The sequence below is a fragment of the Carcharhinus amblyrhynchos genome, chromosome 2 (genome assembly GCF_965287045.1).
Source record: "Carcharhinus amblyrhynchos chromosome 2, sCarAmb.v2.hapA, whole genome shotgun sequence".
NCBI classification, from domain to species: Eukaryota; Metazoa; Chordata; class Chondrichthyes; order Carcharhiniformes; family Carcharhinidae; genus Carcharhinus; species Carcharhinus amblyrhynchos.
Window position 1 is genome coordinate 118,503,017 of NC_137325.1, and position 26,588 is coordinate 118,529,604.

Genomic DNA, 26,588 nt, shown 5'->3' on the forward strand with positions numbered 1-26,588 from the left:
ACCATTTAAACAATAGTCCATTTTGCTGTCATTCCTACTAAAATAGATGACCTCACATTTACCAACATTTTATTCCATCTGCCAGACCCTCACCCACTCACTTAGATTATCTATATCCCTTTGGAGACTTTCAGCATCCTCTGCTTCTCATCTTAGTGCCATCTATGAATTTTGACACACTGCACTTGGTTCCCAACTCCAAATCATCTATGTAAATCATAAACAATTGCAGTCCCAACACTGATCCCTGAGGCACAACACTAGTCACTGATCGCCAACCAGAAAAACACCCATTTACCCCCGACTATGTTAATTAACCAATCCTCTATCCATGCTAATACATTACCCGTAACACAGTTCACCTTTACCCTATATACCTTGGTGCGGCACCTTTTCAAATGTCTTGTGAAAATCCAGATACACCACATACACAGGTTCCCCATTATCCACTGCACATGTAATATTCTCAAAGAATTCCACCAAATTAGTCAAACATGACCTTCCCTTCATGAACCCATGCTGCATCTTACCAATGGGACAATTTATATCCAGATGTCTTGCTATTTCTTCCTTGATGATAGATTCAAGCGCTTTCCCTACTACAGAAGTTGAGCTAACCGGCCTATAGTTAGCTACCTTTTGTCTACCTCCTTTTTTAAACAGTGATGTTACATTTGCTGTTTTCCAATCTACAGGAACCATCCCAGAGTCCAGCAAATTTTGGTAAATTACCACTCGTGCATTTGCTATTTCTCCTGCCATCTCTTTTAGTGCTGTGGGATGCATTCCATCAGAACCAGGAGACCTGTCTACATTTAGCCCCATTAGCTTGCACAACACTACCTCTTTCATGATAATGATAGTTTCTAGGTCCTCCCCTGCCATAGCCTTCCTGTCATCAATTTTTGGCATGTTGAATTTTGAATCTATGCCCCCTGGTTCTAGAATTCTCCATTAAGGGAAACAATTTTATACTGTCCTCTCTAAGTCTCCCCCTCATAATTTTGTACACCTCTATCAAGTCACCCCTCCGCCTTCTTTGTTCCAAGGAAAATAACCCCAACCTATTCAATCTTTCCTTATAACTACACTTTTCTAGTCCCGGCAACATTTTTGGAAACCTCCTCAGTACTCTCTCCAGAGTAATGACATCCTTCCTGTAATGTGGTGACCAAAATTGCACATATGCTACGTGTCTACTTTGTACCGCCCTGGAATGTATCACCTACATGTATCACTCTGGAATAATAGTGGGTGTCTGCAGGTATTTCCACTGCACTTACTCTCCTGGCACTCAACTGAAAAAGCTGAATCCTTTTCATCAGCCTGCTGGCTTGTGTTAAAAGAAATAGCCCAAGTTCGACAGATTAGTCGTTTGGAACAATCCTGGGATATCACATGTTTTAAAATTGCCAAAAACGTTCAACTACCCACGAATGTTAATGCAACCTCTTAACAGTAAAGAAAGATTGTAGGTTTTTGTTGCTTTGCTGCTAGCCTTCTTTAATTAATCTGCTGTATTTATAGAGTACAAAACCCCAGTCTTAACATGAAGGGGCAAAGAAGAGGCTTCCAATCAGAAGTTGGCAAATGGTTTAGAAAAAGTGAGATTGAGAGTTACTTATCTGGTAAGATGGAGATCTCTTCAGGGAGAGTAAAAGAAGGTAATCAGGATTTGTTAAGGTGAAGTAAGTGTTGTGGGAAAGAAGTCCATGATGATGCACTTATACACACTGTGAGGCCACACAGGAAGAGGGTTCTTTATTTATTTATTAGTGTCACAAATAATAAATATTGTGAAGTTACTGTGAAAATCCACTAGTCGCCACATTCCGGCACCTGTTCGGGTACATTGAGAATTTAGCATGACCAATGCACCTAACCAGTACATTTTTCGGACTGTGGGAGGAAACCCATGCAGACACGGGTAGAATTTGCAGATTCCACACAGACAGTGACCCAAGCCGGGAATTGAACCTAGGTTCCTGGTGCTGTGAGGCAGCAGTGCTAACCACCGTGCTACGTGCCAGCAGGGGCGGCGGCAAGGAAATTCCTGAACATTGAATAGGATTTTGCATTCTCGGTCAGACCCCGAAACCGGGATCAATTAGAAAGATAGGAAATAGAGGCAGGAGTGGGCCATTTTGCCCCTCAGACCTGCTTCGCCATTCAGTATGATCATGGCTCTTCACCTATCTCAATGCCATACTCCAGCACTTTCCCCATATCCCGTAACACCTTTAGAGTCTAGAAATATATTTATTTTCTTCTTAAATATGTTCAGTGAGGTCCAGCCCCAAACTGTATTGGGAGCTTCGCCCAATCGTGACTTTCTTTGAATTGGCCAGTAGACGGGACTTGCAAATGGTGAGCCAATAAGATGCCCTCCAGCATGGAAGAAATTGCAACTTGCAGATAAGGGAGAAAGAGGAGGCTCCCATCTTGGTGTAGAGGCAGGACAGTGCTGGCAATTGGCATACCAATTGACAATACAACATTACCTCTACCTCACCCTGCCCACCCAGACCAAAACCTTGCCAATGGAAAAATGTGAGGTTGTCTATTTTGACAGGGAGAATTAAAAAAAAAGCATATCATCTAAATGGTGAGAAATTGCAGAGGTCTGTACGTTGTACATTTCCCCGAGCTACAAATGCAGAGCTTTGATGCACACGTATGAACATTTGAACTTGTTCATTGTCATGGCATCAGACAGCCAATACAGCATCAATTTCTAAACATCTTTATAGGACCCTTGTCAGACCCCACTTGGAGTACTGTGCTCAGTTCTGGTCGCCTCACTACAGGAAGGATGTGGAAGCTATTGAGAGGGTGCAGAGGAGATTTACAAGAATGTTGCCTGGATTGGGAGGCATGCCTTATGGAGATAGGTTGAGGGAGCTGGGACTCTTCTCCCTGGAGAGACGAAGGTTGAGTGGCGACCTGATAAAGGTTTATAAAATGTTGAGAGGAATAGATAGGGTGGATTCTCGGAGGCTATTTCCCCGGGCTGAAATGGTCGCTACGAGAGGACACAGGTTTAAGGTGCTGGGAAGCAAGTACAGAGGAGACGTTAGGGGTAAGTTTTTCACTCAGAGGACGGTGAGTGAGTGGAATCGGCTGCCGTCGGCGGTGGTGGAGGCGAACTCGCTGGGGTCTTTTAAAAGACTTCTGGATGAGTATATGGGATCTAATGGCATTGGAAGTTACAGATAGTTCTATGGCTTGGTAGGTATAGATGTGATCGGTGCAACTTGTGGGCCGAAGGGCCTGTTTGTGCTGTAGTGTTCTATGTTCTATTGTAAGTGCCACTCATCGTAACTGAGAAGTCGCAAAGTCAAGGGGTGCCTGTAAATAAATGTAATTCTTTCTTGTTTGCAAAAAAACTTTGCTAAGCTTCATTCAACAGGAGATAACCTTTTCAAAGGATCCTCCAGCGAGACGAATGGTTTAACAGTGGATGTTCTCATGAATTTCCCATCAGCTACAGTCTGACGGGTACCGAAACACGCACTCTCTGGAGAAGCATCAAATTACTGATAGCAACCTCTGAATTTTTGCTTTATTCCAAATATGTACAGACTCTAGAACATGCTATTAATTTCAGTGAAGTAATGGCAGCCAAAACTGATTGTTTCACCATCATATTTTCCCAGAAGCAGGGATACTTACTCTGGGTCACATTCCTGGAACTTTCTTCGTAACAGAGCTGTTGGTGTACACCAGATGAATTACAGCTGTTCAAGAAGGCGGCTCACCACCACCTTTTCAAGGGCAATTAGCAACGGGTGATAAATGTTTGGCCAAACCAGTGATGCCCATATCCCATAAATGAATGAGAAAGTAAAATGAATGGGTGGAATCTGACCAAAAAGTGGCAAAGTGTCAGGGTCTGACTGAAAACCAGTGTGTTTATCTCCAGAGAAATCAACATGTTTTCTCACCAGATCTTCAGAGACTTTGTTGAAATAAAACGGGTGGGCGTGTTTCACTCTGTCATGTTGAGGGGCGAGGGCCTAACCACACTGGTAAAGCCGGCTGCACTGTGATCAGGGCGCAAATCCTAAAGGGCACCCTGATCAGAGCAAAAAATAACCTCTTCCCCCACCATGGAATTCTTAGGGGCTCCCCCCGCAAACAAAGCCAGCCTCCCCCCCTCCCCCACTTCCCCCTGAACATCACCGCCAATGGACGTCTTCCCCTCTCCCCCAAGCACTCATCCACACCACTCTTACGCCCTACCCTTTCCACTCACCCCCATCCCCACCACCCACAAATACGTCAATCTTCGCTCCCCCCCAATCCCCTCATGAGGCTCCCAATAGGGTCATCCTTAGGCATTGCCTCCTGGCACAGGTTGGCATTGTGCCAACCTGGCAGTGCCAACCTGTGCAGGGGACAGTGCTAGGGCATTGCCTGATGATGGTCTTCTCCCCTGGGGGCTATGCTTAACTTTACCCTCGTGGGGGGGATCCCCATGACAGGTTCATGTCTGGGTGAACCTGTTCACATCAGCAAGGGATGAAAATACAGTGAGGGGTATCATGGGGAAAGGGGGTTCTTTAATTATATTTAAGTTTATTAAAATGTATTAAAATCAGGGTGAAAGCCTTTATGAGTGGTCTGAAGATCACTTCCAATAAAGTATCTGTTAGTTTAGAGTTTGTGCCACTTTAGATCTGCAATCCTGCAAAGCCTCAATCAAGAGGTTTTTGGTGTATGGATAGAATGTGGGAAGGTTAATAACAGAATTTCAAACTCTTAAGAAAACAAGTTAGGATTTTCCAGCACCGCCGCAGCAGGACTGGCAAAATGTTAAAATTTCCGTTCACAGTGGCAGATCCAGAAGATCCCGTCGGCACAAAGGGCTGGAAAATTTTGACCCCCACCTATTTCCTGAGCTGTCTGGAACTTACCAGGGTTTCTGAGCTGAATGCATAGAGTGGAATTCTACTCCAAAAAAACTCATAGATTGGGAAATCTTCAAGCGATGAAACTGAAGAGCTGCAGCCATGGCCAGTGAGAGGCTACTGCTAACAATGCAATTTCTCAGGGAGTGCTTTAGGTGCTTGACTGGTGATTGCTAATTTATTGGAAGTTAAGCTGCCCACTTTGCAATTCATTTACCTTCAGCTGCTCCTCTACTGTCCAATCTCAACCACAGCATGGGGACAAGTTATACCATGCCAACTGGTATAAGAACAAGAGAAGCAGCAACACCAACAGCAGTTGCAATACCAGCACCATCTGCCTTTCCCTGTGCCACATACTACTCGAGGAAAAGAACCTCAGGATCGAACTCCAGGAAGCAGAGGTGGATCAGCTCTGAGCACCAGTGGTGCCTCAGGAGAAGCAGGTTTCCGCAGCAGGTTGTGCTGACCTTTTTTTTTAGTTACAAATGTTACAAATATCTGGAGAGGAGGAAAAAGACAATATTTGTGAAGGGTGACTCAAGGTGCAAGAAAGGGCAATGGGCTACATTGAGTGTCAGTATTGACTGCTCAATCCAAGATCTAAGGTGCCTGAAGGAGCTGGAATTAGTACAGCCACTAGGAGTTTTCTAGGGGTGAGGAGTGCTGTGCAGACGAAATCTGAGGATGTCAGAGTGCGCAAGCTTGGCTCCTGTCAGACTATTCTCCACTGCTGCCCTCCTTGAGGTCCTGCATCCTCTTAGTGAGCTCTCTGGAGATGAGAGACAACTAAAGAGCAGATCATACAAGACCTAATATTGTGCAGCAAGATAAGAATAATTAGTGATCTCATAATAAACTCGATCCTAGGGAGCAGTGAGCAGTTACATTCAGTTTGAGGGATAGAGGAGTGGGTCTAAGACTCTGGTCGGAATTCTATCGTCCTGTCCAACACAGGAATCGTAGCGGGCAAGGGGGCAGACCATGGAAGGGTCTGTTGACCTTGGGCTGGATTTTACAGTTTCGGAACGAGCGAGGCCGGAAAATCCTGCCCTATAAGTGGAACCCTCCCAGTTTGAAACTAAATGTAGGGGTGGGTAGCTCCAATAGTGACTGTCCAGCTGTCCAGAATAATGGGATCTCACACCAGATTCCGCACTGGAAAGCTCATCAATTCTGCACCAGTGAATGCCTCTCCCACTCTCCCAATGGGCTGGCAGCTGATTCACCTGCCCACTCTCAGCTGGCAGGTTCCAATGTCCCGGCACTATATTTAAATACCCAGTCCAGCACACTCACATCACTCTCTGCAGCTCACCTGCCTTCAGCAGACCGTGCAGGATGCCCGCAACTAAGGGGAAAAAGGCAAGCACAATGTTTACGTACAATGCTTTGCGTGTGTTTCCTGTCTCTGCTTATTCTAATGAATTTGGCACAATCGAGAAGTGGAGACGCCAGCGTTGGACTGGGGTGGGCACAGTAAGAAGTCTCACAACATCAGGTTAAAGTCCAACAGATTTATTTGGTAGCACAAGCTTTCAGAGCACTGCTCTTTCTTCAGGTGAGTGGGAGTTGTGTTCACAAACAGGGCATATTTAGAGACACAAACTCAATTTACAAAATAATGGTTGGAATGTGAGTCTTTACAGGTAATCAAGTCTTAAAAGTACAGACAATGTGAGTGGAAAGAGGGCCAAGCAGAGGTTAAAGAGATGTGTATTGTCACCAGACAGGACAGTTAGTGAGATTTTGCAAGTCATTACAGATAGTGTGACATGAACCCAAGATCCCGGATGAGGCCGTCCTCATGCGTGCTGAACTTGGCCATCAGTTTCTGCTCAGCGATTCTATGTTGTGTGTCATGAAGGCCGCCTTGGAGAATGCTTACCCAAAGATCAGAGGCTGAATGTCCATGACTGCTGAAGTGTTCCCCGGCAGCAAGGGGACACTCCTGCCTGTTGATCAATTCATCTGTTGTTGTTACATCTGCATGGTCTCCCCATTCGAGAAGTTACTAAGGAAGTGGGAGGGGTGTTGCGTGGAGAGGAAAAATTTCTATACTTTATGATCATAAATGAAACCTTTGCAGAGACCTTGTCCTTGATATGAAAAGGGATTGAAGTAGATTCTGATTTTGGATTCTCTCCATTTTAGGGGTGGTGTAACAGTGCAACATTTTATCTTCTGGGTATATTTTAAATATACAGCCCTCTTTTAGCTATGTTTGCAGTTAAATTGCATACATTATATAATCTATGTAACTACTCCTGGATCCAAAATGAGACTCTCTGTGATCACCATTCTGCTGACAGAGTAGAAATCTAAAAATGGTTCTAAAAGTAAGAACCGGGATGAATAAATGAACAGTAATCTTCAATAGAATAATTCATACTGGGCAGGGAGTCGCAGGCTGTAATTTAATATCAGGAATCAGATGATCCTTTAAACGTTATTTCAGTCAATGACTTGTTTTGAATCTATCAGAAAAGTTAAACCATGTATAATAACATGGTGGAAGTCTAATCGAGAGGGTCGGATTACTTTATGCACTGGAAGAATGTAAGCTGAATCAACTTTATTATCATCATATGAATCCTGAGATGAGCTTTGATTTTGCTCCCACTGCTGTTTTTATATGAAGTATAAATAATGTGCCCTGTACAGCCTGTAAGCTGGCGTGACTCTTACGATTTCTGAATTTTCACCATCTGCCATCAACTAGTGTACTCATGTAGATGGTCTGTACTGAGGGATTAACAACTGCGAATTATACTGTAGAGAGAAAGGAGCCAAAAATCTTTGGCCCAGTTCCACCTATTGAGTATGACAAAGTTGGCAGATGTAGCGTTCACTCCTGTTGCTGCCAGAGTGTATAGAATCAGGATGGGATCACCTATTTTCTATTGTAGGAGAAAGCTCTTGTACCAACATTGACACATCATGGGCACATCCCAGAGCAGGGAGTGGGAAAACACAAGAGGTAAGAGTACAAAGAGCAAAGAAAATTATAGCACAGGAACAGGCCTTTCGGCCCTCCAAGCCTGCATCGACTATGCTGCCCAACTGAACTAAAAGGTGCTTCCCCTTCCGGGGACCATATCCCTCTATTCCCATCCTATTCATGTATTTGCCAAGACTCCTCTTAAAAGTCACAGAGCAGGAGTAGACCACCCCCCCCCCAGCTCCTCGAGCCTGATCCACGATTCAATACCCCCATGGCTGACCTTCAGCTTCAACTGCACTTTCCTGCCCTCTCCATGCATTCCTCCGTTCCCTGAGGGAATCTGTCCATTTTAGCCTTAAATATATTCAATAATGGAGCATCCACAACCCTCTGTGGTGGAGAAATTAAAAAATTCACCACTTTTCAATGAAGAAATTACTCCTCGTTGCAGCTTTAAATTATTGACTGTTGCAGATTCCCCAGCTAATGGAAACAATCTCTGTGTCAATCCTTTCAAGCATTCTCAGAATCTTGTGGGCTGGATGGTCTACTCTTACTCCTACCTCTTGTGTTCTCCCACTCCCTCCTCAGGGATGTGCCCACAATGTGTCATTGTTGGTACAAGCGCTTTCTCCCACAGTAGAAAATAGACTTCAATGTGATCACTTCTCATTCTTCTAAACTCCAAGAATATCTTAGTTTACTTAGCCTCTTATCATAGGACAAGCTTCTCATTCCAGGAACCAATCTAGTGAACTTCCACTGCCCCCAATGCAAGTACATCCTCCCTTAAATATGGAGACCAACTCTGCACTCTAAGCAAAGCCAATAATTGGAGCAAGATTTCTTTATTCTTGTTCTCCAATCCCCTTTCAATAAAGATCAACATATCACTTTGTTATTTTTTGCTGTACCAACATGCTTACTTTCTGCATTCCTTGTATGAGCATGCCCGCCTCTTTAACCATCAACACTTGGCAAGTTTCACACCTTTAAAAGAATTCTGCATTTCAATAGTTAGGGCCAAAGTGAATAACCTGACGCTTTCTCACATCTTTTCTGTTTCTACTGACATTGGGGGAATCCCTACACCACATGAACTGCAGTGATTCAAGAAGGCAGCTCACCATCATGTTTCCACAGGCAGTTAGAGAAGGGCAATGATTGGTGGCCTAACCATCAATGAAAAGAATTGTTAAAAAATCTGCCGCCTTGTTGCCCATTCACTTAACCTGTTGATGTCTGTTTGTAGCCTCTCTGTGCCCTCTTCACACATTACATTCTCATCTAGCCTTGTATCATCAGCAAACTCTTTGTCTCTTTTCCTATCATGAATATAGTTTGTAAATAGCTGAATAGCATCTTTCAGCAGACATTGTAGGCAGTTGCATAATGATATTGTCACTGGACTGGTAATCCAGAGATCCATGGCAAGATATGTGGGCCCACCATGGCAAATGGTGAAATTTGAATTCAATAAAAAAAATCTGGAATTAAAAGTCTGGTGATGACTATGGAACCACTGTCCATTGTTGTAAAAACCTGCCTGGTTCTCAAATGTCCTTTAGGGAAGGAAACCTGTTGTCCTTACCTGATCTGGCCTACATGTGACTCCAGAACCACAGCAATGTGATTGACTCTAAAATGAAGGGAAGTTAGGGATGGGCAATAAATGCTGGCCCTGCCAGTGACGCCCATATTCCAAAAGTGAATTTAAAAAAACTATACAGTGGCTACGCAGGTGGCATATTCCATGATTTGGATACTGCTCTTAGTGCAAGGAATTATCCTGTCAATGACATAATTGAACAATGACATGTATGAATTTCGAAGTCAGGGTGATCCAGGTAGGTAGGTTGTATGTCCCAGTGATTAGCTGAATGAGTCAAACAGCATGTTTCTTTGATTGCTTGTAACATTCAGAGTGCAGATTGTACTCAACCAGCCCACGCTCTACTGACTGTCACTGTTTGCTGTGCAGATACATGGATTTGGGCCAGTGTCTGTGGGAGTTCGTGCGTTGTCCCCGTGCTTGCATGGGTTTTCTCCGGGTGCTCCGGTTTCCTCCCACACCCCAAAGATGTGCTGTTAGGCTGATTGGTGTAACAAATTGTCCCTAAATTAGTCTCCCCTCAATCTGGTTTCCAATGTGGAGTGCCATAAGCGTAGACAAGGGTCATGGGTGGAGAGGGGACTCACAATGTTGAAATGGCGGTGCGGGCTCGTTGGGCCGAAGGGCCTGTTTCCCATGCTGTGTTGTTCTTTGTTCTTTAAAAACCCAAAACAAAATGCCTACAGTTAAATGTGATTCCACTATTGGGCAGCACTTGCTGAACAATTTGGAGTGTGCTAATAACTACGCCCTCAACTAATTTACGATAATCAATCAAGCTCATGACATGGTTCATTTACATTTGCTGGAAGCTGCATACATTCCTAAACAGTAACCCATTCTCTGCAAACACAAGGAATATGTTCCAGACTTGCACTTTTTTTGAATTATGTGGGAGCTTGAAGGGCTACGGTGCTTGCATTGCAATGTATTGGCCAATCAGAGTCAACTTTCCAACCAACCAGCACCCTTTTCTCTTATAATAGAAATTGTTGTGATCATTTGAAATTTGGCATTCTTGTGTTTAGTCCTGATGAGTGCAAGATGAAAAGCTTTGGCAATGTATCTCTCTCTGCAGAAATGTTCACATCTGAAGTTGTCAAAACATTGAACACTGATCTGTCAGAATGTTCTAACTCCTCAGCCACCTTCCTTTATAATTCCCACACTTTCTTACCTGGCCAGTTTTCCAAAGGCTTCCAAAACCTACCTGACACCACGAAAGTACCATGCGACCTGGAATACCAATTTCCCAGAGGCCTGCCAGTGGTGACACTGATGCCACAGGCCTTGTGTGCATGGTTTGAATCAGAACCTAACACAAACTTTGTCCTGCCTATAGGAAGTTTGATGCTTTTTTTGGAGGGGAGGGGGATTCAAATTCCTAGTCCCACAGCCTCAATTTTGTTGAATCTTGACTTTTTTGAGACACAAAAATCCAGCTGTAAGCTTTCATTGTTTTTATAGTTTTATCAACTTGATCTGCCAGCTCCAAACATCTGTATAGGCAAAATCTCAGTTCCTGCATTCACTTTAGAATTGTACCACGTTGTTCATGTTGGGTGTTGCAATAACGCCCACCAGGTCCACGGGGAATCATGATTAATCTCCCTGTGGGGTGTGTGAGTTCACCTGGTAACAAGCATGCCCAGGCTCATTACCTGAGCTTTTTATTAGACAGGCCCAGGACTGGGCCTGCTGAACTGTAGTCCCAGACAGGGACTGGTTGTGTACGCCACAGTAGTGGTTTTACTTTGTATTCTGTAATAAGCTATGTTCCTTTTAGTTGGAGTCCCAGAGTTATTATGCACATGATATTCCACACATCCCCCACAGCATGTTTCGTGGCAGTGGAGTTGGCCTGCCATTGGCTGGCGACAGGACCAATGGGGTTTCTTGTTTACACCCTCCGCTACCCCGCAGTGGGATATCACTGATGGCTGGACTGCAAAATCCCACCCATTGTCTCTCCTTATTGTTATGATGATAAATTAAAGTGAAAAGATTTAAACATTGCTTCACTATGGCACAAACTCATAAAATGGAATCCAATCTTTGCGATAAGACGATGACTGATCACACCGAAGTGCATCTCTGAAATTTGCCTGCAGAATCATTGCAAAGTTACAGCAGTGATGACAAACTGTGAAAAAGATCTTGTGAATAGAAGGCTCAGGAACTTCAGTCATTTAATTCAAGTTTCAGTAATGTGCTTTTAAGTCTTTGATATCTGACTCTGGTAGTCAACTGGGACTCAGGTTTTACATAACCATTTTGCTGCTGACAACTACACTCACAGAATAGCTTCAATTATAAAACATAGAGGCCGAGATTCTCCAAGCACCCCCATGGCTAAGATTCTCCAGACCCGCTGCAGTGAATGGAGGTTCGGCTGAGTGCCAAATTCTCCCTTCTCACTGGCAGGGGCTGGAACAGCCACGGAATTCCGCCCTGAATCATTCCTGACCATTCAGGAAAATCACTTTCAATTCTTGGAAGATGCTTTCAACAAGAGGCCAGTTAAACAACTTCACTCCAAAAGCATTCAGTCATCATGGTACCATCTTCTTAACACTGCAGGGAGGTCTTCACATGACATCACTTAGAAAGTCTATCTCCAGGGCTGTCAAAAAAACATTCTTTGCCATTATTCCTAGGCAGATAATTCTGATGATTTTCATAAACTGGTAGTCTAACTAACAACAAGAAGACAACAGCTTGTGTGCTGGCACAGTGGTTGGCACAGACCCAGGTTCGATACCAGCCTTGAGTAATTGTCTGTGTGGAGTTTGTATGTTCTCCCTCTGAATGCATGGGATTCCTTTGGTGTTCCAGTTTCTTCCCACACTCCAAAGATGTGTAGTTTAGGTGGGTGGGCCTGGTTATTGCATGGGTTTAGAGAGATACGACGGTGGGAAGGGATTTGTTGGGACGCTCTGTTGGCAAGTCCATGCAGATTCAATAGGTTAGATGGCCTCTGTTGACACTATAGGGATTCTATCTACAGAACATCTTTAATGCAATAAAATATCCAACAGCAGCATCCTCTCCCAGGCCAATATGCCCAGTTATGAGGCGCAAATCACTCAAAAACAGCTCTACTGAACCGGACATGCCATTCATTTGCCTGACACCAGACTCCCAAGATAGCTTGTTGGCTGCTCTGGGCAGGAAGCCAATAGGGACCAGTGGGACAGGGCATGTGAACCCCGAGAGACCCCATGCCCATCGGGAATCTCCATTTTTGGCCGACGTCCTTTTCACCAGGGCAGGGGGATTCCCACCAGTTGAAGAGGAGATTGGAGAATGTTTCTATTTTTAAAGTTCAGAATGTCTAGCTGCCTATTTAACCACTTACTCTGCCTTGCCACATTCAGTGATTTCTGTACATATCCAAACATGCCTCTTTGTTCCTGCACCACCTTTAGAACAGTACATTTCACTTTGTATGGTCTCTCCTTAGTATTCTTAACAAAATATATCATTTCACGTTTCTCTTCATGATTGAAAAAAGTTTATGCAGCATTAAGAACAACGTGAAAGTAAGGCTCACCCACCATTCGTGTCAAATGAATGTGTCGGGGCAGTCATTTTAAATCCAGTTTAAAATGTTTTCTGGTGCCTTGTGTGGGGGAACGTCAGTATGGAAGGTAACTGGAGTTCCTCCGTTAATGATTATTTATTAGTGTCACCAGTAGGCTTACATTAACACTGCAATGAAGTTACTGTGAAAATCCCCTAGTGGCCACACTGAAGGAGAATTTAGCATGGCCAATGCACCTAAGCAGCACATCTTTCAGACTGTGGGAGGAAACCGGAGCACCTGGAGGAAACCCACACAGACACGGGGAGAATGTGCAGTCTCCATACAGACAGCGGCCCGAGCCAGGAATTGAACCTGGGTTCCTGAAACTGTGGGGCAGCAGTTTTAACCACTGTATCAGACAGCTATGGTTTGGGTGTCTAAGTAAAAAGTAAACTATAGGATAATTCAATTTTAAGTGCAGGTTGGGAGGCCAGCGAGAGTACCTTTAACTACCGCTCCCCGCCCCCCCCCGAACCCGGAACAGCAGGTGCCAGAGGGCCTTAGCTGTGGCCACAGGCTTATTGGTGAAGGGCTCCCTCCCACACTGACAGCCTGGCAGCTATGGCCACAGGCCTACTGGGAAAGGGCTCCCTCCCACATTGACAGCCTGACAGCTGTGGCCCACTGGGAAAAGGCTCCCTCCCACATTGACAGCCTGACAGCTGTGGCCCACTGGGAAAAGGCTCCCTCCCACATTGACAGCCTGACAGCTGTGGCCTACTGGGGAAAGGCTCCCTCCCACATTGACAGCCTGACAGCTGTGGCCCACTGGGGAAAGGCTCCCTCCCACATTGACAGCCTGACAGCGGTGGCCTACTGGGGAAAGGCTCCCTCCCACACTGACAGCCTGACAGCTGTGGCCACAGGCCTACTGGGGAAGGGCTCCCTTCCACACTGACAGCCCGACAGTTGTGGCCATAGGCCTACTGGGGAAGGGCTCCCTTCCACACTGACAGCCTGACAGCTGTGGCCACAGGCCTACTGGGGAAGGGCTCCCTTCCACACTGACAGCCCGACAGTTGTGGCCATAGGCCTACTGGGGAAGGGCTCCCTTCCACACTGACAGCCCGACAGTTGTGGCCATAGGCCTACTGGGGAAGGGCTCCCTTCCACACTGACAGCCCGACAGTTGTGGCCATAGGCCTACTGGGGAAGGGCTCCCTCCCACACTGACAGCTGTGGCCATAGGCCTACTGGGGAAGGGCTCCATCCCACACTGACAGCCTGGCAACTGTGGCCACAGCCACTTTTAAAAATTGGAGAAATCTCCAAAAGCTGTCTCCACCTTGAACACCCCCACAGTCCCTCACCTACATCAGCAATGCGCTCCTGTCCTAGTTGGCACTCCAATTGTCCCTTTCAACCTGCAGAGTCCACCACCATCTATAACTGGTCATGGCTCCTGGAGGCAGCATGTCAATGAATCACCTGAAGTGATGGCATTTGGACACCATCTGAATCAGGGCCAGCATTTTCTCGCAACATTCAAGAACCCTTGAAAGGGAGAAGATTCCACTTGAAGTGGCAATCAATGCCAGACAATGACCATCTCCAAAAAGATGGAATCTAACCATCTCCCGTTGACATTCAATGACATCGCCATCCCTGAATCCCCCACTGTAGACATTCTGGGGGTTACCATTGACCAGGCCTGAATTGGTCTAGCCATATAAACATTGTGGCTACGTAAGCAGGTCAGAGGCTAGGAATCTTGCAGTGAGTCCCTAAAGCCTGTCCATCATCTACAAGCACAAGTCCTGCCACTTGATTGGATGAGAGTAGCTCCAACAACACTCAAGAAGCTGAACACCATTGAGGATAAAGCAGCCAACTTGATCGGCACCCATCCATAAACTTTTACTCCTTCCACAGGTGCACAGTAGCAGCGTTATGTACCATCTACAAGAAACAGTGCAGGAACTCACCATGGCTTCTTAGATGGCAACTTCCAGACCCATAACTGTTACCATTTAGAAGGACAAGGGCAATAAATACATAGAAACATCATCACCCGGAAGTTCCCCTCCACGTCACTGACCAGTCTGATTTAGAAATATATCGCTGTTCCTTCACTGTCGCTGGGTCAAAATCCTGGAGATCTCTCCCTAACAGCACTACTGGTGTACCTACACCACATGGACTGAGGCGGTTCAGGAAGGCAGCTCAGCACCACCTTCTATGGGGCAATCAGGGCTGGGCAATAAATGCTGGCCTGGTCAGTGATGCCCACATCCCATAAATGAACTTTAAAACCTTGAGCTAGAGAAGCTTCAGCCTTGAATGTGCTTTGTAAACCAGCTCACTCACATCTGGTCTCAATAACAGCTGCAATGCTTATGAAGGCACCAGCTCACAAACTTATGAAAAGAAGCTGATTATATCGTGGTGATTCCATTATCAATAGATTATTTCTCAGCTTTGGTGGTGTTCATGGATCATGGCACAAACTGACTGACTTAACATGGCACAGAAACAGACCAATCGGCCCAACCGATCTGTGCTGGTAATCCCAGAATGACTAATAACAATGAATCACTTTTTTATATTTGATTGCTTCTGTGCATATATAGCCTCCTGCAGTGCAATTATGTAGCACTTTTAAAGCAAGACTTGGACCCCAAGTTACAACATGTGTCCTGCTGCCTGTACAGCAGCTTCACTGTGCCTGCACATACGGTATTTTAACCAAAGCTTCACTTATTTTTGTGCTGAACAAGTAGTTCTGGTCGCTTCCTGACAGTATTTTGTTCGTCTTGTACTCATTGTGAGGTCCTGTTGCTGGTAATTCTGTTCTAATGACATTGGCTTGAATCCATACCAATTAACCTTGAAGAGTGAGGGTCTGTTCGAACCAGTAGGAAACAATTGTTCTCTTGTACTTTATTCAGACAAAGCATTTTCCCTGGGCCAGGGCTCTATCCGCAATCCTTGTTGTCCTCCTTTCCCCTTCTAATGCACTGATTTGCTGAAGTGCCCTGGGTTCAACAGATGGTTCCGCTTGACCTCCTGCCTCTTCATAATCTTCAAGGAGTTCTATTTTTCTCTTCAGAAACCTGACCGTCGTCACTTCTGTCTTATTTTAAAGCCAGGAAGAGAAGTCTGTAGGAGGTTTCTGCGCAAGCTGCGTTCATGTTGCGGAAAAGGTAGGCGGCTGGGAATGACGTGGGTGTTGAGGTGACTGTCTCTGACTGCCAGGTCTTTGAGACGTGATCGCTTGATTCTTGCAGCCTAGCAATTCACGAACAACATAGACTGTGATCCCTGCTGAGCTCTTGTCACCCACACAGCCTTCAAAGTGCTCGACCTTATTACAGACAGATTTTGACGCAGTTTGGTGTAATTCTGAACAAGTGCTGAGCTTTTTGCTGTGTCATTTTATCTTTCACTCTCGAAGTATTTCTTGTAGATGTCTAGGAACTAAAGGCACTAAGGGTCCGAGGAGGGAGCCGGAGAATGGCACCAAGAGGATCAGCCATGGTCATACTGAGTGGCTTATGAGAGAGCTCGGTCTTTTCTCCTTGGAGAGACAAAGGATGAGGGGTGACCTGATAGAGGTGTATAAGATGATGAGAGGTATTGATCGAGTGGATTCTCAGAGGTTTTTTCCCAGGGCTGAATGGCAGAGCAAACTCAAGGGGCTGAATGGCCCCACTCCTGCTCCTATTTTCCATGTTTCTATGCTTCCATGAATCAGGAGAAAGTTCCTTTATTCAAGAAAGGGAGAAGAGATAGCCCAGGAAATGATAGACCAGTGAGTCTAACCTCAGTGGTTGGTAAGTTGATGAAGAAGATCCTGAGAGACAGGATTTATGAATATTTGGAGAGGTATAGTATGATCAAGAATAGTCAGCATGGCTTTGTCAAAGGCAGATTGTGCCTTACGAGCCTGATTAAATTTTTTGAGAATGTGTGTAAACACATTGACGAAGGAAGAGCAGTAGATGTAGTTTATATGGACTTCAGCAAGGCGTTTGATAAGGTGCCCCATGCAAGGCTTATTGAGAAAGTGAGGGGACATGGGATCCAAGGGGACATTGCTTTGTGGATTCAGAATTGGGTTGCCCACACAAGGCAAAAGAGTGTTTGTAGATGGGTCTTTTTCTGTATGGAGGTTGGTCACCAGTGGAATGCCCCAGGGATCTGTTCTGGGACCCTTGCTGTTTGTGATTTTTATAAATGACCTGGATAAAACAGAGGGGAGTACAGTAGGATGAGAGAAGAATTGGCGAATGTTGACTGGGGGAGCGCGTTGGAAGGTAGGTCTGCTGAGGAGCAGTGGAGGATCTTTAAGGAGATCTTTCTTGGTGCTCAGCAGAAATTTATTCCGATGGTCAAAAAAGATCGTAGGAGGAGAGGTAATAAGCCGTGGATAACGAAGGAGGTGAAGGAAAGTGTTAAATTAAAAGCGGAGGCATTTAGAGTAGCTAAGAGTAGTGGGCGAGAAGAGGATTGGGAGAGGTTTAAATTTCAACAAAGAATGACAAAGAAGTTGATAAAGAAGGGTAGGATAAACTATGAAGCTGGGCTAGCGCTTAATATAAAAAAGGATAGCAAGAGTTTTTATAAATATATAAAAAGGAAGAGGCTGGCTAGGGTGAACGTTGGTCCCTTAGAGGATGAGAGGGGGGACTTAGTGGTAGGGGATGGGGAAATGGCTGAGGCCTTGAACAACTTTTTTGTTTCGATCTTCACGGAGGAGGACGTGAATAATTTGCCGGGTGTTAGAGATGGAAAGGTGGTAGGACTGGAGGGTCTCAATGACATTATTGTTACTAGAGAGGCGGTGCTCGACAGACTGGAGGGGCTGATTGTGGACAAGTCCCCAGGACCAGATGGAATGCATCCGAGGGTTCTGAAAGAAATGGCGGAGGTGATAGTGGATGCCTTGGTGGTTATTTTCCAAACGTCGCTGGATTCCGGGGAAGTGCCGGAAGATTGGAAAACGGCTAATGTTACGCCGTTGTTTAAGAAGGGTGGCAGGCAAAAGGCGGGGAATTATAGGCCGGTTAGTTTAACGTCTGTGGTAGGTAAAATGTTAGAATCCGTCATCAAGGAGGAAATAGCGAGGCATCTTGAGGAGAATTGTTTGATAGAGCAGACGCAGCATGGTTTCGTTAAGGGGAAGTCGTGTCTGACAAATTTACTGGAGTTCTATGAGGATGTGTCTAGGGCGGTAGATAGAGGAGAGCCGGTGGATGTGGTGTTTCTTGATTTTCAGAAGGCGTTTGACAAGGTACCTCACAAGAGGTTATTGCAGAAGGTCAGGGGGCATGGAGTTGGGGGTAGGGTGTTAGCGTGGATAGAGGATTGGCTGTCAAATAGGAGGCAGAGAGTGGGGGTTAATGGGTGCTATTCAGATTGGCGGTTGGTGACTAGTGGAGTGCCCCAGGGGTCGGTGCTGGGGCCTCAGCTATTTACCATTTATATAGATGATCTGGAGGAGGGAACCGAGTGTATGGTGTCGAAATTTGCTGATGACATCAAGATTGGTGGAACGGCAAATTGCGCGGAGGGTGTGGAGAGTCTGCAGAAGGATCTAGATAGGCTGGGCAAATGGGCCAGGAACTGGCAAATGGAATTTAATGTTGGCAAGTGCGAGGTGGTCCACTTTGGTAGGAATAATGGTAGGAAGGACTATTACTTACGGGGCGAAAAACTGCAGCAGGCGACGGTGCAGAGGGACCTCGGGGTCCTTGTGCATGAGTCGCAAAAACCCAGCCTGCAGGTGCAGCAGGTGGTCAGGAAGGCGAATGGGATGCTGGCCTTCATAGCGAGGGGGATTGAATATAAAAGTAGGGAGGTCTTGCTGCAGCTGTATAGGGCACTGGTGAGGCCGCAGCTGGAGTACTGTGTGCAGTTTTGGTCACCGCACTTACACAAGGATATTTTGGCCTTGGAGGGAGTGCAGAGGAGGTTTACTGGGCTGATACCGGAGTTGAGGGGATTGAGCTATGAGGAGAGGCTGAATAAACTAGGCTTGTACTCGTTAGAGTTGAGAAGAATGAGGGGAGATCTCATTGAGACATACAAGATGATGAATGGGATGGATAGGATAGAGGTGGAGAGACTCTTCCCGCTCAGAAAGGACAGTGAGACTAGGGGGCACAGCCTCAAGATAAAGGGGGGACTGTTTAGAATGGAGTTGAGGAGGAACTTCTTCACTCAAAGGGTGGTGAATCTCTGGAATTCTCTGCCCGTTGAAGTGGTGGAGGCTGCCTCGCTAAATATTTTTAAGACACGGATTGATGGGTTCTTGATAAGCGAGGGGATTAAGGGTTATGGGGAGAGGGCGGGAATGTGGAACTGAGCCACGACAGATCAGCCATGATCTTATTGAATGGCGGGGCAGGCTCGAAGGGCTAGATGGCCTACTCCTGCTCCTATTTCTTATGTTCTTATGTTCTAAAGAAGTGAAGGGATGGTTTGGTAAGTTTGCTGATGACATGAAGATTGGTGGTGTTGTGGATAGTGTGGAGGGATGTCAGAAGTTGCAACAAGACATTGATAGGATGCAAGACTGGGCAGAGAAGTGGCAGATGGACTTCAACCCAGATAAGTGTGTGGTGATTCATTTTGGCAGGTCAAATGGGATGAAGGAATATAACATTAAGGGTTAGGCTCTTAGCAATGTGGAAGATCAGAAGGATCTTGGGGTCCGGGTTCATAGGACGCTCAAAGCAGCTTCACAGGTAGAGGCTGTGGTTAAGAAGGCGTCTGGTGTACTGGCCTTCATCAATCGAGGAATTGAGTTTGGGAGTCAGGGGATAATGCTGCAGCTGTATAAGACCCTGGTCAGACCCCACTTGGAGTACTGTGCTCAGTTCTGGTCGCCTCATTACAGAAATGATGTGGAAGCCATAGAAGGGGTGCAGAGGAGATTTACAAGGATGTTGCCTGAATTGGGTAGCATGCCTTATGAGGATAGGTTGAGAGAGCTCGGTCTTTTCTCCTTGGAGAGATGAAGGATGAGGGATGACCTGATAGAGGTGTATAAGGTGATGAGAGGTATTGATCGGGTAGATTCTCAGAGGCTTTTTCCCAGGGCTGAAATAGTTACCACAAGAGGACGCAGGTTTAGGGTGCTGAGGAGTAGGTACAGATTAGATGTCAGGGGTAAATTTTTCACTCAGAGGGTGGTGGGTGCGTGGAATCGGCAGCCGGCAGTGGTGGTGGAGACGGATTCAATAGGATCTTTTAAGAGATAAGTACATGGAACTTAGTAAGATAGAGGGTTATAGGTAAGCCTAGTAGGTAGGGACATGTTCGGTGCAACTTGTGGGCCGAAGGGCCTGTTTGTGCTGTAGTTTTTCTATATTTCCAAGTTTTATATATATATAGCTTTTAAAATAATCATTTGAAGTTGCACCATGTTCAATTTTTGATTTGCTGCCAGCTAGTAAACAGATGGAGCTGATCGATACTGTGGCTGTGTTTGTAAATGGTTCACAGGGAACGGATGTGAGTAAGTGATTCAAGTAGCTCCTTGTGGCTCATGAGGTAGGTTGTAGTGAGCAAAAGAGGAACATGGTGTTCTTTTTTAACACAAGTGAAACACGAAGAATGTATCTGGAATATTTACCGAAAACGGGCAGCACAGTGGCACACTGCCTCACAGTGCCAGGGAACTGGGTTTGATTCCCGGCTTGGGTCGCTGCCTGTGTGGAGTTTGCACATTCTCCCTGTGTCTGCGTGGGTTTCCTCTGGGCACTCCAGTTTCCTCCCACAGTCCAAAGATGTGCGGGTTAGGTGGATTGGCCATGATAAATTGCCCATTATTGTCCGGGGATGCATACATTAGAGGGATTATTGGGGTAAGAGTGTGGAGTTGCGGGGGATAGGGCCTGGGTGGGATTGTTGTTGGTGCAGACTCAATGGGCTGAATGGCCTTCTTCCACACTGTAGGGATTCTATGAGATATATAGAAGTGGCCATCAATTTACCAAAAGATATCTTTTAGTTCAGGAAAGATATAAAACTTCAGGGAAGTCTCCCGGTGTGCTTTAAAATAAAACAGGTCTTGGATTATAGCGAGCGCGCAGCAGAGAATTCATTTGGCACTGCTTCGATTAAGAAATTAGGTAAAAGGTCACTCTCAAATTGTGGATGATTAAATTTTGTGTCTGGTTCTCTTTGCCAAGATTTATCATGCAGGGGAATGAGGGGCAGGGGGGAGGTGGGCAATGTGGAGGGGAGTTGTGGCAGGAGGGAGTGAAGGGGAAGGGGTGGAGGAAATCAGTTGTCAATCGCTTCCTGTTTTTCATCACATTGGCTAGACATTTGCCAGTCTGAATTTCCATTTACTATTAAAATACATTGAATATGGGGACCATTACGGAATTGTTCAATGTGTAATGAATTAAAATGAGAGACAAGGGAAGCTGTGAAGGAAGCAGATGCTGCCTTGGTGAGATTTTGATTTTAGCAGCTTTCACACTGGGTTTACAGTGTGTGTTGGAGCTGTCAATTCCTGATAAATGGGCCTCCTGCAACTGGTAGCAAACCAAAATATGCTTGGCAGATTTCCTAAGGACGGTTGGTGTGAATACCTTTAATGAGCACCCCACCAACACTCATGTGGTAGACAACATCATTGACACAGCATGAGTCTAATATACAATGGGCTTCACCAGTGTAAGTCAAGGATGGCACGTGATTTTCTGCAGAATGTCTAACATAATGGTCCCAACATGGGCAGAGCGGTGAGGGGGGTATTGAAATATACCTTTAAGGGAATGCAGCATGACATCACTAAAAGGGAAGAGTGTCACATGTTCCAGTCTTTATTTCACTTTTGCCTTTGAGCACAGCACACTCCTACAGCTCTGCCACTCGTGCCTTCAAGATTTCTATCTTTAGATAGATGTTCTCATGTGACTAGTCTAAACAAAATAACCCATAACATGTTTAAACAATCCCTTTAGAGGGCCTTTACATCACTATTACAACACAACATAATGGAGGTGCTGCTCAGTGATGCCTAGACTGGGTATTGCCAAGGTCACTGAGCTCCTGACCTCATTACAGCCTTGGTTCAAACATTGACAAAAAAGCTGAATGCCAGGGGTGAGATGAGAGTGACAGCCCTTGACATAAAGGCCGCATTTAACTGAGTGTGGCATCAAAGAGCCCTAGCAGAACTGGAATCAATGGGTATCAGGGGCAAACTCTCCACTGGCTGGAGTCATACCTGGTACATAGGAAGGTGGTTGTGTTTGTGGAGGTTCAGTCATCTCAGCTCCAGGACATCTCAGCAGGAGTCCCTCAGGGTAGTGTCCTAGGTTGAACCACCTTCAGCTGCTTCATCAATGACCTTCCCTCCACCATAAGGTCAGAAGTGGGGATGTTCGCTGATTATTGCTCAATGTTCAGCACCATTCGCAACTCCTCAGATACTGAAGCAGTCCATGTTCAAATGCAACAATACCTAGACAATATCCAGGCTTGGACTGATAAGTCGCAAGTAATATTCGCACCACACAAATGCCAGGCAATCACCAATAACAGACACTCTAATCACCACCTCTTGACTTTCAACGGTGTAACCATCACTGAATCCCCCACTGTCAACATCCTTGGGGTTACCATTGACCGGAAACTCAACTCAAATCGTCACATAAACACAATGGCTACAAGAGCAGGTCAAGGGCTAGGAACACTGTGGTGAGTAACTCACCTCCTGACTTTGCAAAACCTATTCACGATCAACAAGGCATAAGTCAGGAGTGTAATGGAATACTCCCCACTTGCCTGGATGGGTGTAGCTCCAACAACATTCAAGAAGCTTGACATCATCCAGGACAAACTAGCCCACTTGATAGGCACCACATCCACAAACATTCACTCCTTCCTCCACCGACGCTTGGTAGCAGCACTATGCACTATCTACAAGATGCACTGCAGAAATTCACCAAAGATCATTAGACAGCACCTTCCAAACCCACAACCACTTCCACCTAGAAGGACAAGGGCAGCGAATACATGGGAACACCACCACCCACAAGTTCCCCTCCAAGCCATTCACCATCCTGACTTAGAAATGTATTGCCATTCCTTTGCAGTCACTGGATCAAAACCCTGGAATTCTCTCCCTAACGGCATTGTGGGTCAACCCACAAAACATGGACTGCAACGATTCAAGAAGCCAGCTCACCAGCACCTTCTCAAGGGCAACTAGGGATGGGCAATAAATGCTGGCCAGCCAGCGATGCCCATGTCCCACGAATGAATAAAAAAAGGTTAAACAGTCTGGCAGCAAGATTAGATACAAGTATGACATGGTGAACAGCCTTACATTGGGCTCCATAATGTAAGGGAGCCCTGGACAGTTAGTTTGGGCAGACCACAACGGTTTTGCAGCTTTGGAGATTGCTGAGAATGCAGCCACTGACTGCACAGAAAAGCTTTGAAGACACAGTGCAGAGACAATGTCCAAGTAAAGAGCTGGGAGGTTGATGGATCCCTCATTGGGAGATTGCAGTGCAGAGCCTGTTAGTTCAGTGAGTGGAACAGCATATTAAGAGGCCAAGCACCGGGTTCATTCAGTTAGCCAAGGCAACTGACCAGGGTGTTGGCTAGATCGATAGCAAGCAAGGGAGAGTTAATCAAAAAATCAAAATTAAAATAGCAATCAGGCCAGAGACGATTGTCATTTTAATGGACAGAGCTTCAGAAAATCTCATGGAAGCAGCTACAGTGACATTCATTGTAGGCACTATAGAAAAAAGGACAGTCAATGGGATATCAGTAAAATGTCCACATAATTCCCCAGTCCGAATTGGGTTGGAACTGACCCACTATCCAAATTCAAAATGTTTAAACGGTGTACAGAATTAAGGTTTCTTGATTCAGGTGTGCCTGAGCCAGAAAGACAAGCCATAAAAATTCACCTAGCAGTTGGGACCTCTTTCATATTCAAGGCCTGATTTTATCATCATTGTTAACTACTTTATTATTTGACAATTGCACAATTTGACAAGCACAATTGCTGTGCACTTAAGTGCTATTTTCAATTTATTTGCCGGACTTAGAAATATCATTTCAGATAACAGTTTGCAATTTAACAGTAAGCCATTTCAGGATATGTGTGAATTATGGAATATTGATTACACTACTTCTTCTCCTAAAATCCTACTGCATCTAGAGGAAGATATGAATGAAACCAGGAAAAATATCCAAGAATGACAATTGTACAGATCACTGTGGGCAATTAAAGAAACCTCCAGACAAGATTACCATTTTAAGGTCTTGGTGTCCCAGCAGATTACCTCAATGCTTTAGAGCCTCAGATTCACAGTCCAATCACCTATGTATACAGTTATATTCTCTGGATAGGTGGGAAAATATCTTTAAAAGGGCAGGGGGATGTTGTAACGTGCTTTTAGGGAATAGGAGCATGACATCACTAGAATTGAAGCATACAATCCAATCTTAGTTTCAGATTTGAACAGAGAACACATGCAATATTCTCAATTTCCTAGAATCAATAAATGATCCCATAGTGTTTTTACACAACCTCTTACGAGTGACGAGTGCCTTTAAATTATTATAACAACACGACATCCAGGGACACCATAATGGATAAATGACCCAGAAGGGGAAATGGTGGTGTAGTGGTAATGTCACTGGATCAGTTATTCACAGGCCCAAGCTAGTACCCTGAGGACATGGGTTCAAATCCCACCACAGCATCAAATGGAATTTCAATTAAATTAATAAAATCCGTAACTGAAAGCTAATCTTAGTAATGGTGACCATGAAGCTATGACCAATTATTGTCAAAATGCACCCAGTTCACTAATGTCCTTTAGGGAAGGGGATCTGCTGCCTTTACCTGGTCTGGCCTACATGTGACTCCAGAATCACAGCAATATAGTTGTTCAAATGCCTTCGGGATTTGGCCAAGTAAGTGATGGACCAGAAAGGCCAGAGAAATTCACATCCCATGAAAGACGAAATAAGAAAGGGGAAAGTCAGGGACATGAAGGCCTTAATGATTTTAATAGCTGGAGCAAACTAAGTCGCAAAAACCCAGCTTGCAGGTGCAGCAGGTGGTCAGGAAGGCGAATGGGATGCTGGCCTTCATAGCGAGGGGGATTGAATATAAAAGTAGGGAGGTCTTGCTGCAGCTGTATAGGGCATTGGTGAGGCCGCAGCTGGAGTACTGTGTGCAGTTTTGGGCGCCGCACCTGCGCAAGGATATTTTGGCCCTGGAGGGAGTGCAGAGGAGGTTTACTAGGCTGATACCGGAGTTGAGGGGATTGAGCTATGAGGAGAGGCTGAATAAACTAGGCTTGTACTCGTTAGAGTTTAGAAGAATGAGGGGAGATCTCATTGAGACGTATAAGATGATGAATGGGATGGATAGGATAGAGGTGGAGAGACTCTTCCCGCTCAAAAAAGACAGTAGGACTAGGGGGCACAGCCTCAAGATAAAGGGGAGGCGGTTTAGAACGGAGTTGAGGAGGAACTTCTTCACTCAAAGGGTGGTGAATCTCTGGAATTCTCTGCCCGTTGAAGTGGTGGAGGCTGCCTCGCTAAATATTTTTAAGAAGCGGGTTGATGGGTTCTTGATAAGAGAGGGGATTAAGGGTTATGGGGAGAGGGCGGGAAAGTGGAACTGAGCCACAACAGATCAGCCATGATCTTATTGAATGGCGGGGCAGGCTCGAAGGGCTAGATGGCCTACTCCTGCTCCTATTTCTTATGTTCTTATGTTCTTAAATAATTTTGTTCATACTGCAGCCTGACAGCCAGCTAGATTGACTGGCTGATCAGCAGATGGGAGCAAAACCTTTGCAACAAGAGTTCACCATCATATGTTATGTAGACACTTGATTGCTTCTGGCAGGAGCATTGTCCAGGATGTGAATCATCATTATAAATATTGTGGTGACTGGGAGTGTGGTCAAGTTGGGGTGGGGTTGCTCAAGTCTGACAAGGTTACCTACACCCCACCCAGAACCCTCTTTAATCCCATGGGTTGGGATGAGGTTAAGTTAATGCCAATGTAAATAAGTTCACAAGATGTTGTTCAGTGGAAATGGTGAAAATTATTACATCAGTATTTCATAGAATGATAGAATCCTTACAGTGCAGAAGGAGGCCATTTGGCCCATTGAGCCTGCATCAACCACAATCCCACCTACGCCCGATCCCCATAACCCTACACACTTACCCTGCTAATCCCCTTATACTAAGAGACAATTAGCTTGGCCAATCCACCTAACCTGCACACCTTTGGAGTGTGGGAGGAAACCAGAGCACCCAGAGGAAACCCAAGCAGACACAGGGGAACATGCATTTCCTGTTTGCTTGCAACTTTCCATAGGTCTGAATTTTTGCTCAGGGTCGGGAGTGTAGAATCAGGACATTTCCCGTCTCTGCAAGTGTGACCCACGAGTAAGTTCCCTAGAAGTTGAGACATTTTAATTCTGTGGGGTGGTCTGGGATGGAAAGGACAACTCTGCAATGAGTGTGGACGTTGACAGGTAGGGAGGCTAGCTGGGAGAAGAACTGCCTCTGTGCTTGTAAAACAAT

At 45.4% G+C, this 26,588-nt stretch overlaps 1 protein-coding gene across 3 annotated transcripts in view; it reads left to right on the top strand.

Annotated features, from left to right (window-relative positions):
• Positions 1 to 26,588, top strand: part of jcada (junctional cadherin 5 associated a) — a 213,971-nt gene that overhangs the window by 78,342 nt on the left and 109,041 nt on the right. The window contains exon 1 of one of the 3 annotated variants that reach the window (XM_080211800.1): positions 16,130 to 16,195. The exons of the other annotated variants lie outside the window; for them this stretch is intronic. The gene's annotated coding sequence lies outside the window, so the exon portion shown is untranslated. Of the gene's footprint in view, positions 1 to 16,129; positions 16,196 to 26,588 lie in introns of those variants that run through there. 3 annotated transcript variants of the gene reach the window in all.